Raw genomic sequence first — 16,866 nt, forward strand, 5'->3', positions numbered from 1 at the left:
TCTCCTGGATTTCCCTGCTCCACCAAGAGGGTTTCTTTGCTTTTTTAACCCCTTTTATGTGTACTGGGGTGGTCATTTTCTGTGCTGCAGGATTAGTCCCTTGAGAAATACCCACCCTTCCTGGACTCCCATCTCTCCAAGGCTTTTACCAGTCAGTCCCTCCCTACCCAATCTTTTGAGTTTGTTGAAGTTGACCTTCCTGAAGTCTAGCACTCCCTTTCTCCATGTAGTGAACCCTATCAATAGGTGGTCACTACCCTCTAGGGTACCTTGCACTTCCAGATCCCCCACCAAGTCATCCCCCGTGGCCAGTACCTAGACTAGTAAGGCACTTCCCCTGGTGAGAACGCGTATCTCCTGCGATAGGTGAAGGTCCTGCAAGGAGGTTAGAAACGTTTGTGGATGGGCAGACCGGGCTGCCTGTTTCTCCCAGTAGATGTCTGGGAAATTCAAGTCCTTCATGACGACCAGGTCCTTTGAGCGCGCTGCCTCTGAGAGCTATCTCGAGAACTTTAGGTCTAACTCATCGGTCTAACTCGTCCCCCTGGTATGGGGGTCTGTAATAGACCCCTGCTACCAAGTCCCTTTCTCCCTGACCCCCCTGTAATCTGACCCATAGCACCTCAATTTGCCCTTCTTCCTGGCCCAAATTAACTACGGAAGATTGCATTGCTCCTTAACATAGAGAGTAACGCCCTCCCCCCACTTTTTTTCCCCACTCTGTCCTGTCTGTACAGCCTGTAGCCCTCAATGTCCACTGCCCAGTTGTGGGTAGGATCCCACCAAGTTTCTGTTAGCTCAACCAGGTCGAATTCTTTATTTTCAAGCGGGAGTGCAAGTTTCTCCTGCTTGTTCCCCATGCTCCTAGCATTGGTGGCATTTAAGTATAGTGGTATTAGTAGTATAGTGGCATTTAAGCCCCCCAGTAGGTGCCCTTGCTACTTCCCCATTGTGATGCTTAGCGGGGCCCTTGGTACTTACCTGGACTATTCCAGCACTTGGCTTGAGGTTTGTCATTCCTGGCCTCTCCCTGTCATCAACATCCCCGTCCACCATTGAACCTAGTTTAAAGCTTGGTGTAGGAGTTCAGCCAACCTGTAAGAGAGCAGACTCTTACCTCTTGGAGAGAGATGTAGCCTGTCTCATCCAAACAAGGCCTTATCCTGGAAGTGCAGGTCACGGTCAAGGAATCCAAACCCTGCACGATGGCACCAGATCTGAAGCTGTGAGCTGACCTCTGTAATGCAATTGCTGTGGTACTGTCCTTGACCGCTGACTGGTAGGATGGATGAGAAGACCCGCTGTGCCCCCGGTCCTCTGAGCCTGACTCCCAGGACCATGCAGTCTCTCATAACCCCACTTGAACTACTCCAGGCTGCGTCATTCATTCGCATATGGATGAGGACTGTGGGATAGTAGTTGGAGGGCCTAATCAGGTCTGGAAGCCTCGTTGTGATGTCTTGAAGCAGGGCTCCGGGCAGGCAGTTATGAATTGTGTGCATACAATTTAGCTCCGAAGTGAAGGAAATCTTAATGCGTTCTAATTTAACTGGGAGCGTATGCATGTCTTGATTTTTATTCTTGTGAGCCATGCCATGGATTGTACTAAAAGGATAGCTCTATTACAGTTAAGGATGTAGCTAATTGATTTGCTGTACCTGTTGGTACCTTTGTTAGTACTGTAAGAGTTCATTTATTTTATCAACGTATGTGATTGACTTACATCATTAATCAACTAGATATCTTGCAATACTGCATAGTTTCAGGTTAGGTGTGGTCCCTGGCAAAGAAGACAGCCAAAGCTGGAACTTGAGCTGTGTAGATCCCTGGCATGTAATATGTGAGGCCTTTTTTTTTTCTCTTTTAGTAAATGCCTCCTGTTTAAGATTAGTAGGAGGGCTAAAGTGTTGTTGTAACCTTGGTAGTCCAGGAAATATATTAGTAAAAAAGCTGGGTTTTTTAAATTATATTTTTTATTGGGCCACCTGTATATTTGAGAGAGATGTTATGCCAACCAGATACCAGAAGAAAGCCTCCTCTTTCTATCTTGGATCTGGCCTAGGACTAAATCCATAGTGTGGATTAGGAACTGGTTGTGATTGAGAGTTCAAGGGCAGGCTCATAGATGTATTGTTATCTTTGTGACATGGGCAGGAGCCAAGGATGATCACTCAGTTTGACATGAAATAAAGCAGTAGTGTGTTGAATAAACCAGCTCTTCAGCTGTGGACAGCAGTCAGTCCTGACTGGTAAGACTAGGAATACTTACCCAGCAGGATTTACAGTGCCAGTTAGATTTCAGCCAGAGAGGGTAGCAGTGGCTTAGGCATCATACAGGGTTGTTATCATTATTTGTTCTTGTTGCCCTAGGACACCAAGGAAAAGATTGGCTGACAATCAAGAGAGATTTCTGACACGTGAAAAGACAGTTGCTGGTTAGGAAAGCCTAATAGGGATGGGTTTTTTTGCAAGAAACTAAAAATATGTCCTAAGAGAAGTATAGGTCCAGATTCAGACATATACCCCAGACTGTCCAGAGACCCCTCCAAGCTCCCTGAAAATGCATGTTAACTTTTAGCTGCCTTCAAATATACTTGACAAGCGTTCTGAAGTTTTGTATAACACCCATGACTCTTCCAATTTTCTTATAAACCTACCTCAAATTATTTGGCCCTATAAATAATGCATGCACTGTCTAGAAGACCAGAGTGTCCAATATATGTGTTAACAAATACGCTGGAAATTCTGCGCCGAGGGTTTTATGCAATGGCTTGTATATAAACAGTTCTGTTTGATATATCATTTTACAAATCCTGAATTTCCCATTGTATTTTCACTGAAGCAAAAATTCTTGAGTAAACTGTGAGTGAGGCCTGCATGATCTGAGCACACAGCGACTAGCTGCTGGTGTCACTAGGAATTTTTCAAATTATCCATCTAGCCAATTAATAAGAGAATTTGTTACAGATTTAGTCTGGCTTGTTAAATGGACACCTTCCAAATTCTCTCTTTAATGCAGAGCACTTGCTTCTTATTTATGCTGGTTTAGCAGCAGTGCAACTCTATTGATTTCAGGGGAGCTATTCCTGATGTATGTCAATGTAAATGAGAAAACCTGTATTAATTCAAGTTTTCTCTTCTTTTACGCCACTTGCACTTACATGTTAAAAGGATTATTTAGAGAAGCTACCAGCTCATTTTCACACCATGAATATGAACAGTGTGAGTCCTAAAACAGACTTACATGTGTATGTTGCAACACAGAAAATCCAGTCCTTTTGGTTTATGGTGAATTATCACTGTATTTTCTCAGGTTCTTTGGCTATATGTGCTGCAAATAAAGATTACATGTATATGTTATTTTGGTAACTGAGGTCCTGTAGGACTTCGAGAAAAGTTACACGGAATTTATTTTAGCTCAAATACTGGATAACTCTATTTCTAAAGCTGAAAAGTGAGGAGGCTAGTCCTACTTCCCTGTTTGGGCGCCTCTAATGCCTGAACTCCAGAAGATGACAAAGAACCTATTATAGCTACCTGCCCCAGATGGCTTAAGTTCTGGTGCTCCAGACTGTGAACTTAGAGGAATTTCACATTTAGTTGTTCAGATATAACTGTGATGAGGATAGTATAAAAGCTTCAGGAGAGAGGTCAGAAGACCCATCTCTATGGTAGACCAAACCAGCTTGGGAGCAATAAGACAGTGGGCCAAAACCTTTTGACCTGGGCCCATCTTTCATTATTTCAGAAGAGGTGACCCTCGAAGTCTCTTCCAACCCTATGATTCTGTCATCCACATGATGAATCCTACTGCCTACCCAGTTCAGGGAGACCAATCTGAGCTTCCAGAATCAAGTCCTTACTTTCTGTAGCATCTTCAAAAAGTCTCCCAACATCCTATATAGCTTAGACCATATTTGCATCTCACTTGCACTCTGTGGAAATGATATTTTATGCTCTCCCTATTTTTCAAGTCATGCAGTTCCCAGTTGCAATCAACCTGTGCGTGTAGGAAGTTGTGGGCACTGCTGTATCACACAAATCTCAGAAAAGAACGTATTTCTTAAATAACACTGGACAGTGAGAAAGATGAGCTATAAACTGTATACAGGAGTCCTAGAAAGACATGAAGGGGTGAAACTGTTAATGCGTCCACACAGTTATGAGGCCATTATCAGAGGGAGAGAAAAATTAAATGGCATAAGCAAAAAAGAGAAGGTATTTTAAGATCAGACTGGAAAGAAATCATGAGGTGGAGAAATACTGCTTGAAGTGTCACATACTACTTAATCTACTGTCTGCGCCTCTGTTTTGTTTCAGTTGTGGGAATGTGTGCATGTGTGCACATACACTCACCCATATACAAATACATATGCACACATGCACAAGGCAACTATAACCAAAAAGCTACAGGTCAGCCATAAAATGTGATGAAAATGCTATGTAATGTATAGCCTAGGATCTAAAGCTATTATGCTGGCACTAGCCCCCAAAGGGAATTTTTTACCAAATATGGAGCTCAGAATTTTAGGACAGCTGCATGACACCCAGGCGACATAGTGGGTGTGTCTACACGAGATGTTTACTGTGCCATAGACAAATTAGTTGTGCAGTAAGTGTTGTACATGTATATGTTTGCCCCTATTAGGCTGGAGTAAATTAATTTACTCAGCAGCAGGATCATACTTGTATATGCAAGTATGATCCTGCTGTGGAGTTTTTTACTCTGCAGCAGTGCACATGTAGATGCTGCCCTGGCTGGCTGAGCTGCCTGCCAGCTAGTCCTACAATGAAGCACCTTTGTGCCCTAAGCAGCCCCTCTGCAGGACAATAAGCCAGGTCAGAGCAGCCCTGGGCTGGCAGGCTGACCTCCCCACCACACCCTCCCTAAGCCCCTTGCCAGCCAGTGCTGCTCTGACCCTGCTCAATATTCTGCATTCACAGAAGCATGTGTAAATGTGGCACCCCAAAAGCAATAAAGTGTGGAAGAATAAGCTCCAGAGTTTATTGATGTGCATTAATTTCATGTGTAGACACAACCAGTGTCTATGTAATATACTTCTATGAGCACTATTTTAGTGCCTGAGCACCTCATGGTCTTCAAGATTGTTGTTTGTAGTCGTGCAGGTCTAACGACAAAGGCAGACAAAACTCTTTGGGCAGAGGTGGTATATTTTATTAAACCAACTAAATAGTTGCACAAAGAAATTGTTCTTTGTAAGATTTTGGTCCACACGTCCTTCATCAGGCAAAGGAGATAATGAATCTATTATGATTTCTCCAAGGGAGAAAAGAAGCCAGTTAGTAAAAAAAATCCAGTGATCATCTTATGCTGTTTGAGATGCATTTCCCTGATGAAGGGCATGTGGGCCCAAAAGATTGCAAAGAACAATTTATTTTTGCAACTATGTTGCTAGTTTCATAAAAGATATCACCTCTACCCAAAGAATCATAGAGTTATAGAAAATGAGGGTGGAAGGGACCTCAGGAGGTCACATCTAGTCCAACCCCCTGCTCCAAGCAGGGTCATCCCCAAGTAGATCATCCCAGCCAAAGCTTCATCTAGCTGGACCTTAAAAACCTCCAGGGATGGATATTCCACAACCTCTCTGGGTCACCTCTTCCAGTGTTTTAGTACCATCCTAATGAGAAAATTATTCTTAAAATGTAATCTAAACTTGTCTTGCTGCAACTTGAGCCCATTGCTCCTTGATCTGTCATCTGCCCCCCACTGAGAACAGCCCAGCTCCAACCTCTTTTGAGCTCCGCTTCAGGTAGTTGAAGGCTGCTATCAAATCCCCCATCAATCTTCTCTTTCCCAGACTAAATAAGCCCAGTGTCCTCCACTTTTCCTCAGAAGTCATGTGCCCCAGCCCCTGAACCATTTTTGGACTCTCTCCAATTTGTCCACATCCCTTCTGCAGTGGGGAGCCCAAAACTGGACACAGGACTACAGATGTGGCCTCCCCATGCTAAATAACGGTTCACTTCCCTGAACCTACTGGGAAAGAGTTTTGTCTGTCATGGTTTTCAATGCATTTAGCTTTACAGCACCCCTGTGACGTGGCAGCGCATTTATATTTATTGTATAGGTGGGGAGCAGATGCAGAGAGAGATTGACTTGTCCAGGGGCAGAAAGAAAATAGGTGGAAAGATTAAAAATTGACCGTGGGTTTCCCAAGCCTGGTGTCATAATGAGTGAATCACCATTCTTCTCCAGCATTTCTAATGTTTTGTCCTTTAAATAAACTCTAAACATGACCTAACATTGTTTACAGCATTCTCTAACGACGCCTTTCCCTAAGGGCTTTGTTGCACATTAGACTTTAAGCTTTCTCTAATGTTGATTGGTGTTAGCATTAGCTCAAGCTTACAGTAGTTACACATTCAGGCTAAAACTTTCTCTGGCTGTCCCCCACCTGCACAGCTTGACTTGCAGCGGGAGGGCTGATGGGCAGGGGCCTGACTAGGCGCTACAGCTGTGAGTTGCCACTACAGCACTGGCAAGTCAGGACAACCTTTTATCCCTGCTCTGGCTGAGGGTAGGTTGGAGAGATGGGCTGGTGGGAGTGGGAGCGTGAGGCTAGAAGAGGGAGAGTTTTAATAGTGGGGCATAGATAAGTGCAATGGGAGATGGAGAGGTAATGGGTGAGAATGGCGGCTGGGGAGCTGGTGGTTTCAGTTCCTTCATTTCATTTTCATTATTTGGTTGTCTCTGTTTCATACAGGTATGCCCCATTGCATTCCTCTTTTAAATTGTCTTGGTCTCTTATTCCAAGCTGCCTCGAGCCTTTATTGAGACGGGCGGCATATAAATTGCACACATAAAAGAATAAAACACTCATGTGATGTAGCAATGAACCAACTTCTCCTCTTTTGTATTATTAATCACAGAGAAGGAATCTGGGATTGAGAGGTTCAACCACTCATCCAAGATTATCAAGTGAATCTGTAGCAAACGTGGGATTAGACTGGCAACTGCCTGGCTTCCAGAACTTTGTTCTGGTCATTAATTCCTGCGCCTTCCCTCAGCAATACCATTTTTGGCCAGGCTTTCTATCAAAGACTTTGGTTCTTTCTTGCTTTTATTTACTTGTATCAAGAATTAAAGCCATTTTAGTGGACATTTTAGTGTTTCTTTGGGAAGACTGTAGCATGGAGAAGGCATTTGGTGGATCTTATGCATTATGTTGGATTAGAGGCTTTAAAAATAGCACTGAAAAGGTGTGTGCGTGCTCTTGCTTGCTGCTTGGTGGACTGCATTCAGATTCAGAGTGTGTGCAAGTTGCTGCTGGCAAGTCCTGCGGTGACACTTCTGCATTCCCATATATCAGCCCAAGGGGACTGATTGAGCCTTTTGAATCCACCAGGTTTCCTACCTCTTTGGCAATTGGTAGCCCTCACAGTCTTATCTGTGGGTCTGAAGATGCCAGACGAGGCCGATCCAGGATTGACAGGCTCTGCTGCAACTTGGACACGTTTCCTGCCTACATCTCAGGTGGCAGCATAAATGGTTAGAGGAACCATTCCCTTGTCTACATAGATGGAAGAGAACAAGAGGCAGGCAGAGTCTCGAGCATACTTCCCAATCCTCTTCACACCCAAACACACTGACTCAGCACAAGAAGGATGCAGGGGCCGAACTATTTGTCACTGAGTTACAGTTTGGACACTATTTTCTTTCTGAAACTTCATAGAAGGATTGTATTGGCCCCTTAGGCAGAGGAGTTTGTTGTAGGATCCTAATCTAGCCCATGGTGGCCAGCCTGTACCATGGGGGCCACATGTGGCATGGGCAGCCTCTGTGTGTGGCATGTAGTAGATCAGGGAGGGACAGGTGGCACAGTGACAGGTAGAGCTCAAAGCAGAAAGCAAAGCAACAAATCATGCAGGGAGAACAGGGAAGGAAGCAGAAAGCAGAGCAAGCAGGGAAGGGAATCAGGAAAGCACTCGGAGAGGGTTCAGGACTACTTTGTAGCACACTTGCCAAGAAGGTTGGTCCCCCGTGATCAAGCCTGTTGTTATAACTCATAATGGGAACAGGATTAGTTAAGAGCTGTAGATCATTTTTCCTACCCAAGTTTGAGCTTGGCAAAAGCCAGCAATAGATATCTGAAGAACTTAGATCCAGGATATTAGTTTTACACTTCAGAATGGAAATGACAGAAAACGGTATAAATATTAAAATGGAAGGTGAGCCTGAACTGCAGAATGTATACCCAGGTCTCATATCAACCTTGCCCAAAACTTTGATACATCAGGAACAAGTCATTTGGCTAGGGACCATCTCCAATTAAAGACATCTCCAATTAAAGACATATATGTATATAATAACCTACACCAGTCCCACTGCTGTTTCTGCCATGTTCCAGCCTTGGGGTCTCTTACACATATTTTAAAGGCCTGAGTCATACACTGGGGCTTTGGAGAGTTATAGTCTGGGCAACTCTGACTTATAATGGGGGGTGGGGGGGGCGTGTGTGTGTGTAGTATCCTTATAAGAGTCCATGCACACGCTAAGAAAGAGCAAAAATACAGCTGCAAGCAGAATCTTTACAAAAGCTGGCAGACAGAAAATAGAGCTAAGGGAAATGACTTTCCAGAAGCTGATAGACTGAAAAATTGCATCTAAGATAGATTGATAGAGAAACAGTTGGTGAAATAATATGAAGTATGAAGCTATAAAATAGTTAGTAAAAGCATAGAAATAAACCAACATTGATGGTTAAATTATTCTGGAGGTCAAGAGAAATTTGCTGAAGTGGGAGATGGGGTTTCTCTCCTGGGCTGTGGCATTGAACTGCGGTGAGACTTCCAGTGAGTCACTTAGATCTCTTTGGGCACATCTACACGAGATGCTACTTTGCCATAGCAATGAGCTACATCACCACAGCTTGTTGCTACAGTGACATAATGTCGGTGGGCAGGAACCATGTCGCTGCCAATAGGCTACTGCGCAGCAGCTCAGGAAAAGACCCATGCAGTGTCCAGACTGCGCAGTAACATTGGTTACTGTGCAGTCATTTAGTACTTGCTTAAATAAGTGGGACACTGATCTCACTGGGATTTCACTAGTGAAAGACAAGGGAGATCTCAGTAAATGGTAAGGTGTTCCCATCCGTCGTTGAGTGTAGGCTTGTCAATCATGCTGTGACACAAAATCTTGTAAGGCTTCACCGAATAACCCAGTTCTAATCAAGGAAAGGAGAATTTGCTGTGCAATGCTTAGAGCAGCCAGCAGCTCCTAAATTTTGGGGCCTGTGACCCCAATTGTGGTTAGCTTGAAAACCCACTTCCAGAGCAAGCCCAAATTTCCCAGTTGATTTTCAATAGGGCTTACAACTCCAATTCTCAACTCCAACTAGGGTCATGATCCTCTAGTTAGGCCACTGCTGTTTTAACAATATGCTAAACCATAATACCACATGACTTTCAGCTGGATTCAAGTTTAGACATGATTATGGAGCCAAAACTTTACCTCCACATGGACCACAGGAACTCAAAGGGTAACACACTGCTGGCTCTAAATAGGCATGAAATATTGACTGTAAATATGACATGAGCAGGAGAAATGACTCTGAGTAGGAGGAAAGACTGATTGAACTAAGGTTATTTAGTCTGGGTAACAGCAGACTGAGGGGAAATTTGCTAAGAGTCTTCACATACCTGAAGGAAGATTATGGTGTGATGGAGATGGGCTTTCCTGTGTGGCCACACGAACAGGACTAGGAGTAATAGCTTTAAACTGCAGCAGAGGAAATTTAGGCTGGAGATTAGGAGAAACTTAAGACAACAAGGGTAGTCAAACTTTGGAACAGGCTACCAAGAGAAAATGTGGAATTGCCAGCCTTGGAAAAGTGTAGAGCTGGTTGGACACACACTTGGTTGGGATAGTTTAGTTGGTTTGATCCTGCCTTGAGAAGGGGGCTGGACTAGATGACCTTATGAGGTCCCTTCCAGCCTGACTTTCCTAGTATCCTGTGGTAGGATGTGTGACAGACAGGGCTTCTGGTCACATAGCCTTTCATCTAGAGCTAAAGAACTAAATCCATATGGAAGCCAGGGAACTTCATCAAACATATAAGATAAGTTGAGTTTCATCTCTGCCGTATGGGGAGTGATTCCTCTCTTGTTTATATTGGTGTATAGCTGAAGCAACTCGACTGGAGCCAGAGTACTTACTGATATACATGGCTTCCATACAAAAAAAAAGGGTGCAAAAAAAAAATTGTCAAACAAAAAAATTACCAAAAAACATGTGCCCCTAAATGACAAAGTGTTTCACAATTTTAGTGACAATAGGCCCCATCCTCACCATGCGTATATGGGCATAATGCCATTGTGTCCAGTGGAGTTGGGGTTATTCATCAAAGCTGAGAATCAAGCCTAATATTTTAGAGCTAAAAAAAGCAAAGGCTGAAACAAGGGCTGCTGCAGACTTAATTACTAGGAAAGATTTCTACTAGGAATCTATAAAAAGAGACATTCTCAGTGTCAGGAACAGAAGTGATCAGAAACATGGATTTTTTTCACTGAAGACTGCCACGAAAATGGGAAAAAATCAATTTCATTGACTTTTCAGTGGAAAATTTTAACTTTTTTTGTGAAAAAGCAGAAGCCCCCAGGATATTTTTAACTTTCCAATCAAAGATCCAAACTTTTTCAAAAACTGACACTTTCTGAAATGCATATTTGTTTTGTCCAAAATCCATTGTTCCATTACAAGATGAAAAAAAGGATTATTAGAAATTTTCAACTAGTCCCACTAAACAAATAAGTAAGACAAAAAGTGTTTGCAGATGTGTTTATAGGATGATTTTTCTCTATAGAGTAGCCTGTAAAGGAAAAGAGAATGAAGAAGGGAGCGATCCTTGATTAGCTGGGCATAACACAAATTGAAGATGTCAAAAAGGGGGAGAGCGCACACTGTAAGTAATAGTGGCCATAAAAAGGGTAAAAAAAAAATAAGGACACTGACTTTCAGCAGAGACAATTTGTGAAGACATGCAAGAAGTGTTAGCTGAAATCAATGGCATGGAGCAATGGAGGTAAAGGACGCAGAGGAGAAATGGAAAGTGTTTGTAGGTAAATTAATGAATGCCCAAAGGGCTGTGAGAGCTATCTAGTAATAAATATGTTTGAAGTGGGGTGGTGGGAGGAGGAAAACAAATGGATGAGCAAGGAAATGCAAAGAGTAATCAAGGGTAAGAAAAAGGCAAATGCAAGGAATGAAAAGCAGAGGCAGGGGAAGCAGGGACATGTGTACATGCTCCCAATACCTCTCCATAAAGACTGAGAAATAATGATGGGGGGAAAATGGTGATTATTTGTTAGACATGTATAGGCATGTAACAAAAGAGCAAATGAGGGGGCCAGGCAGGCCAATGGAAGAAGGTAAAAATTCCAGGTGACATTCCTAGTGTCAAACCTGCTTCCTTGTAGGGCATTGAACTAAATGCTGCTTCAGGTCCCTTCTGGTCCCATGATTTCACAAGCTCTGTGATATAAGGTGTGTCAAAGGTGGGTGCTTTGAGGAGAGGCGGGACTCAGGGCAGCGAGGATCAGGAAGGAGGTTACAGGAGTAAGGATAAGATAGAAGAAGCAGTGGTGATGACAGTGGGAAAAAGGAGATGAGGAGGTTGTTCCACTGGGCAAAGTACAGGGCGCAGATTGGATGGAGACCTCCAACCACATCCTGGGGCTGCACGTTCACTTGGCCTCTCTCTCATTCCAGTCCAAACCCACTGAGCTGCCAAGCCCATGCTCTTCTTACCACAGGACCTTCAAACTGTCCGATATATTAAAGTTCAGTTGGACACTTTCAAGCTAACCGTTTTCTCTACTGAACATTGCAGAATTTGATTGGGTGATAACTCTGTTGATGGGGCCCAACCCCAAACCAGATCTGGCTCATGGCTTCTTTGGTTCTTACGAGGGTCAAAAAGGGGGAAAATCCTATTTTATACAGTGGAATGATCAGGATTCATTTAACTATGAGCACTGCATAGACACAAAGTAACCGTTAGCACATTTCAAGATATTCATGAGAAGGTGCTATTTCAGCATAGCCACTTTTCAGAGCTGTATCACACCTTGTTTTCTAAGTGCCAGTGGGAATTAAGGGTAGGTTTTTCTTTCCCAGGAATACTCAGTAGTACTGTGCAAAGCTTTGGTCCCTGATTTGATTCAGTGGAGATTCGGTCTGATTCAGTGGCTGAATCTCTGAATCTGAATTGAATCAGAGGACCCTTTAATCTCTCTGAATCAAATCAGAACCCTCCAAATCGATTTGGAAAGATTCAGCAATTTGGACAGACACAGCTTTATATGTTTTTTCTACATACTTCTAGGTGGCAGGTGGCTCATGAATGCTGTGATGCTGGGGTGTCCCACAGGAGCGCAGGGGACTTCCCAGTGCCCTTGGCAGCAGACCCATAAGTGGACCAGAAACACTTCTGGTCCACTTCCAGGTCCACTGGAGAGTGTGCAGTGGTCCTCCCTGTGCCCTCCCAACTCAATGACTGGCACCTTCTGGGTTTGGGGGGGGCACCTGGGGTTCCCCCATGGTCAATCCCCCAACATGCTCCCCAGTGGACCTGGAAGTGGACCAGAAGTAGTTGTGGTCCACTCTTGGGTTTGCTGCCAAGCATGTGGAGGGTCCTCTGCACTCCCTTTGGGCAGGGGGCTGGACTCGATGATCTCCCGAGGTCCCTTCCAGCCCTAATGTCTATGAATCCTGTGGGATGCTCCATCACCCCAGTGTCACAGCATTTGCAAGCCATACTGATATCTCAAGGTATGCAGAAAAAACACTTAAAGCTGCGCCTGTGTCTGAAACACTGATTGTCCAAATCAGTATCAAATCTTCAGATTTAGATTTGGCCGAATCAAATCAGGGACAGTGAACTGAATCAAATCACTGTCTTTGCTTCAGGCCAAATCCAAATCCAAATTGAATAGAGCCTGCTTCACACGCCCCTAATACTCAGCACTGACTTAGTCCTATTTGAGAGCTTAAACATCAATGAGCTTACCATTGGATCTATATGCAGACCAACTGTCTGGGTGGGATACTATGGAAAGACTGGGGCATTGAGTTAACTAATACAAATGCTCACTAGGGCTGAGCGAAGCTTTGGTCCCTGGTTCGATTTGCCCCGATTCGGTGGCCAAATCTCCAAATCTGAATTGAATTGGTGGACCTTTTAATATCTCTGGATCGCATAGAAGTGTGGGGGACTCCCCAGCACATGCAGCAGAAGACATGGAAATGGACCAAAAGCACTTCTGGTCCACTTCCAGGTCCACCGGGGAGTACACTGGGGGGCTATGCAGTGCCCTCCCGGCTTGGCAACTGGTGCCTACTGGGTCTGGGTGGGGCAGGTCCCCCCATGGCTGATTGCCGAGCTGGGTAGTGTGTGTGTGTGTGTGTGTGTGTGTGTGAGAGGGGGGGGGTCCCAGCATGCTTCTCCGCAGATCTGAAAGTGCTTCCAGTTAGTGTATTAGTGTCAGAAGTACTTCCAAAATACTTCCAGTCCACTTCTGGGTTCGCCGCTGAGTATGTGGAGGTCCCACCCGCTGCAGTCTTGTGGGATGCTCCATGTGCCCCAGCATTGCAGCTTTCACAAGCTGTGCTGGTACCTCGAGATATGTAGAAAAAACTTTTAAAGCTATGTCTATGTCCAAATCGCTGAATCTTCAGATTCGGACTTCGCCGAATTGAATCAGGGACAGTGATCCGAATCAACACATTGAATCACTGTCCCTGATTCAGGCCGAAACTGAATCCAAATCCAAATCCAAATCTGAATCCAATAGGGCCTGCTTCATACACCCCTAATGCTCACTAATACACTAATGTGAGTGTATTTGTAGGATTCTTGCAACTCATACCCAACTGGAATGTATTTGTAGGCTTCTTGAATCTACGTGCTCAGAAGCCAATCTTAAAAAGCATTCCTATAAACAGTTTTTAGGTTCTTTGCAAATGTGTATTAAATGCATTTTGTTCCCCTTTTTTTCTCCCCTCACTTTTTTGCCTTAGGTATCTATCGCCATAACATGGGGGTGAGAGGGAACCCTTCTAAACTCTTTAGTACAAATTCTAACAGCAGAAATAAAAAAGTCAGAATAATTTGAGGATACATAAAGAGAAGCAAAGAAATTCAATGTGAAAAAAAGTCTTAGGGAATTAATATTCTAGCCCTGTGTTGGAGACTGATTCTACATCAAGGCTACCTTGTGCAGATCTGGTGACACTATTATAGGGAAAAATATTGTAGACAGGGAGGTGGTGAAACAGATAGGAATCAGAATGATAAAGGACTTGAGCCTTTTAGTTATTCAAAAGAAAAGTTAGAGAAATTGGATCTGAAGTTCTCCAGTAAACAAGGAGTGAGGAGGAAGGATTCCAATCTCTGATGCTTGGCAGCTCTGATACACGGAAAAATCCACATAGCGGAGGTTATAAATTAGTTTGAAGATGGAAGCTCACCAAGCTTTACACAATTCAGAGTGGGAGAGAGAGGAACAGAAAGGCTGTTTCAGCTGCCCTCCAGTTTGGAAACAAATGAGCATCAGATTAAACTTCAGATACAATAATGCTTTTGTACTTTTGAACAGCTTCTCACAGGCAGAGTTTGCAAAGAGCTTCATAAGCATTAATGAATTAAATGGCACAGGGGATGTAGCAGACAAGCAGACAGGCATGGCCAGGTCACCTATACAATACAGCATGGAAGCTGGGCTCCCTCCTTACCCCAGGGTATGTATTAAGTAATTTCCTCCTCCTTCATTCTCAGAAGATCATCTCCATTAAGGGTTCGTGTATGTACCATTGGTTTTAAACCTTATAAAATTAAATAGGCTATAAAATTTAAACTTGTTTATTTTGGAGTGTCACATCAGTGTCTGCACACAGTAGGTTTTAACAAATTAAGTCCAGTCCCCAGCCGGCGCTGTAGCTGTGGGGGCAAGGAGCCAGCAAATGGCACAAGAAAAAAAAAGTGGAAGCAATTCAGAAGCAGAAGCAATTGGAAGGGGTGAACTACAAAAAAGTTGCAGCACCATCTGGTGGACAAAGAGGCTCATTACACATCTTTAAGTGCCTTTGTGTTTGCATGCAATGAATCCATGGACCTGGCACTTTAATTCATGGAGCATCAAACTAAACTATGTCCAAGGAGTTTTACTTTAATGCACTAGATGCACCAGAAAGTCTTTTAAAGCACTGGGAAATCCCACTTGGGCAAACAGTCATGCCACTGCAGTGCTAGAAAGAGCAAAAAATGTGTGTACAAATGCCCTAAGACACCAAAATTGGATAGCCCCTTACGAATTGTCACTGGTTTGGCTCCATTTTCATGAGAATGAAATAGCTGCAAGCAAGATGAGATCACACAAGAAGTCCCTGACACATCAAAATTTAGGCCGTTGCCTGACAACATCCTGTTAACCACAAGTCCAGCTGTCCTCTCTACTCGCCTTTCTGTCATCCTGCCTTCAAACAGCTCCTGCTGGGAATGCCCCATCGAGGAATATCAGTGCATTCCTAGATTCAGTTCTGAATTATCCTGCTTGCATCCAAATGTTTCTTGGATTTGTTACAGCCAATCCAATGGGCCTCTCCCCTCAGTCTCAATTTCTCTCTCTCTCTCCTGTCTGCTTAACTGCCACCAGTCAAAACGAAACTTTCTATGTTCCATTTCCTTCTCTTTTACCCCATCCCTTTTGTAACCACATTCAAAGCCTGTTAACACCTCTTAATATATCCCAGACTGTTGATCCATCCATGTTTAATCCCCATTATAAAAGCTGCAAATTCTGGAGAGGTGAATCATATGAATTATTTCTTAGTTGGTCTGCGGGATTCTTAAAGCAACTCTGAGCTCACAAGCTTCCTTTTTAACTGTTACTTAAATAGACCTTTGCTTTTTCTCTCCAAAAAGGATTTGGTCCTTTATACACAAATATTTGTATCGAAGATGGAAGAATTCCTTAAAATTAGCACTGGCGTATGTAGTTTGTACATGCAGTCATAATTCTGATAGCCCTACCATTCAGATGATGAATGTTTTAACCACTGAAATTATGTTCTTGCACAGCAGCTTTATTGGCATACAGTATTTTATTTACATTACACTACCCCTATGCTAACTAAGAGACCCTGTCCTGTAAGCGCTTCTGGTATAAATGCACAAAGGAGAAAAGAGGTAGCATTGCCACCATTTTTACAGATGGGGATTGGTGTCACAGGGTGATTAAGATACTTATCCAAAGACATATAGATCATTTGGGCCAAAAAACAATAAAAGGAAGACTAGAACCTAATTCTACCTGCCCAGGGTCTAAATCATGAAAACCTCATTATGGACACACTGAAATCTCTAGCAGCCCCTTGGAAAGGCAGAGGCTAATGCCTGCAAACTCCAGTTCCTGCAGTTCATGGGTTAATGGTAAGCTGGCACCTTAAATATCTGAACCAAGCCATGACACTCCTGGATCTATTCCCTTTCTCAGAAAAGCAGCAGCTTCTTCGATCCAGCTCTGTCACAACTGTCATTTTGTTGGTTCTTTTTCCGATGGAAACACCACATCATCATGCAGACCTTGTCAGCTCACATTATAGGGTCGACGCAGCCTGGTGTGACTCAGCATCAGGGCACAGAGCAGCAGCCAACTACACATGGGAACAGGGAGGAGGGAATTTGAAATAGATAAAACTGGCATTAAAGGGCCCTGCAAATGATCTCGCCTTCAGTGCAAGCCTGGAAAACTCTGAAGTTAATTAAACTGTTCTCATAAAAAGCGAATTAACTCCCCCCCCCCCAAAGAAAAACATTGGGGGCAAAATTATTTGGGTAAAAT

Source organism: Crocodylus porosus, unplaced genomic scaffold, assembly GCF_001723895.1.
Source record: "Crocodylus porosus isolate Cpor-Errol unplaced genomic scaffold, CroPor_comp1, whole genome shotgun sequence".
Lineage (NCBI taxonomy): Eukaryota > Metazoa > Chordata > Crocodylia > Crocodylidae > Crocodylus > Crocodylus porosus.